This window comes from Nilaparvata lugens, unplaced genomic scaffold (genome assembly GCF_014356525.2).
Source record: "Nilaparvata lugens isolate BPH unplaced genomic scaffold, ASM1435652v1 scaffold4918, whole genome shotgun sequence".
Lineage (NCBI taxonomy): Eukaryota > Metazoa > Arthropoda > Insecta > Hemiptera > Delphacidae > Nilaparvata > Nilaparvata lugens.
This window is the reverse complement of record NW_024090891.1, coordinates 1-2,964: the sequence shown is the minus strand read 5'-3', so window position 1 is coordinate 2,964 and position 2,964 is coordinate 1.

The following is a 2,964-nucleotide window of genomic DNA, read 5'->3' as shown; positions in this document are numbered from 1 at the left end:
CTTCTCCTCATTCCCCTTCACCATCACCTCCTCCTTCTCCTCTCTTCATCTCCTTCTTTTTTCTTGTATGCTTGCTCTTATAGTGAGGTCCACGTTATAATGACAGTATTTGATCAACTTTGGTTTTGCTATCCTTGTCTATCATTCGACAAAGCCGGTGGTAGGCTACTATCCTTTTCTAGGTCCACAACGATGCCAATTATGTTTTTGACAGTGTAGAAATATGATTAATTAATGCAGAGAATCGGCATCGCTATTCTTCTATCTTTATCCACTGCCATTATAACGTGGACCTCACTATAGTCATCCCGCTTTTTCATATTCTTCACCTCGACACTTTCCATCGCACTTCCTCTTTTATCCTCCCATCTTCTTCTCTCACTTCCTCCTTTGGAAGCATAAGGGTGCTTGTAAGCTGTCCATAGGGCTCTATTATCTAGATAGCAGCTTGGTCAGCAGATAAAAGTTCATGACGTTACAAGGGGAAAGTCCAGAAAATAGCATTACAAGGGATGAGGGAACATCGAGGTTCGATTCATGTGAGTTTGAGGGCCGCGAATTTCAAATTTAATTTATTTGTCATCACATTACAAACAAGTAGTTACAGGTTTATTGATGTAATATTGACTATTCATTCACGTTTGAAATAATCAATTATCCTCTCATATTAAGCAAGCAATTTCTGTATATATCTGTTTATATTTCTATTTCTGGTTATCTGGTTATTTATGTTCAACGGATCTCGAAAACGGCTCTAACGATTTTCACGAAATTTGGAACATAGTAGGTCTATGATATAAAACTTTGATTGCACTAGGTCTCATCCTTGGGAAAACTCGCTGAATGACATTAAAAGGATAATTTATCCTTGAAACAGCTGAGACTTTTGTCGTCTGTGGATAGTAAAAAGTGAGCGAGTGATTCTGTGGAAAATCAAAATATCGCATCCCCGAAATTCATAAGCTGTAAAATATAGACACGATCATTTAAGAGAATATTGTGTTCTGTTTATATAAAATGAATGTCAGTTTGTTTGTTAGTTTGTTTGTTCCCTATAGACTCGAAAACTACTTGACAGACCGTCATGAAACTTTGGAAATATGTTGTGTGAATATTGGGGAAGGTTTCTGACCAGAAATTTTAATAGAGGGGCTAATAATAATTATATATTAATCCATTTTACAGACCTATGTTTTCGAAAATGTCGGCCGAGCAGCTACCGATAAACGATAAGATGATCATGATTCAAGATCCTATTGTGATAATATGATTTAGCATCTAAACTTACCAGCTGTAATAAACACGTCACTCTGTGATGGAATTGTTTACTGGTATTAAAACGGTAGTTTCAAGCACATAGGAAGTCCGTATTGAGATATAAATTGAAATATTGATTGTCAGATAAATTCCATGATTCACCAAATAAAGTCGAGTGGGACATGAGATACATTGACTTTTTGACGGTACGAAGTTCGCAGGACAATCTATTACTATTATATTAAGCAAGGAATCTCTGTATTTATTTATTTGGTAATATATTTATGTTCTATGGATCTAAAAACCGGCTCTAACGATTTTCACGAAATTTGGAACATAGTAGGTTTATGATATAAAAATTGTATTACACTAGGTCTCAACCCTTCGATAACTCGCTGAAGGACATTAAAAGGATAAACAGCTGGAAATTTCGTCATCTGTCGATACCGTAATGGAAGAGAGTGAACGAGTGCATGTGTGGGATCATCCAGCTGATCTCACGAGAAGAAAAACTCAGCAAGAGAAACTTATTTTCGTCTATTTTTCTGTTTTTAGAAAACATGTTCACTTCAGAAAGTCCAAAATAGTAACTAGATGCTGTTAGTGTAGAATAGTACATAGTATATTAACAGTTATTTGTGCAACTAGTGCGCAAAGTGACAGTTTGCTGCACCGAAAGAAACGTTTACGCCCGAGCCGTAGGCGAGGGCGGAATGGTTTCTTGAGTGCAGCAGAGGAACTTTGCGCACGTATTTCACATTAAGTTTTTCCTACAGTTACCATTGAATATGAAAAGGGTAATTATGGGTAAAATTGCCTGAAATCCATCAAATGTTTTTCTGTGTAATTTTATTTTTGATAAAAACCTTAATTTATTGTCAAATTGAATAAAAATGTTGTCGTTGGTTATAATATATAATGATAATATTAGCGCGTTGTGCTTGGTTGCACCTCTGCTCACTATAGCAGCCACAGCAGTCACTGTTACCAACTTCATTTTGATTTTGCTGCACTGTTGCTCCATATAACCTACTAAGTATTTGCGTTGCCATGTTGCAAATCTGGAGTGCAGAAAATTTTTCCCCACTAGAGCGGAAAAGTGATTCTTTGCGTTCTGTAATCAGTGCAGCAATGGCCACTTTTCAACGTAACTGTAGGAAAAAAATATTGTAGCAAACATAGTAAATCATAGTAAATCGAATATCTATTTGTAATTGATGTTGTGTTTGTTTTTTGAAGTTTGAATAAATTGTTATTTTGATGAGTGATAGTAGCTTAACCTAGATTTTGATTTGGATTGTAGTATAAATTTGAAAAGAGACAGTTTTGGGCATAAGCCTGTGGTGCCTCCTCATATAACTGTGAAAATAAATGTAAGACTGAGAAAATGAATAAATAAATACAAACTATAAATTCAATCTTTCGTTACAAATTTTCTATGCTTTTACACTACATACAAAAGCTCGGTCCCCTGATATTTCTATTATATTGAGCAAGGAATCTCTGTATGTATTTATTTGGTGATTAAATAAAACAAAAAAATCTTATAGCACCCTTTATTCTTTGAAAAACTTTAAAATAGTTGAACAACTAGTTTCGGTTTACACCATCTTCAGGTTCTAAAATAAAATAAAATTCAATGTTTACTAATATTGATATACGAACATATGTTTGAGTTCATATGCCTAATTTATTATTTCTGGTAAA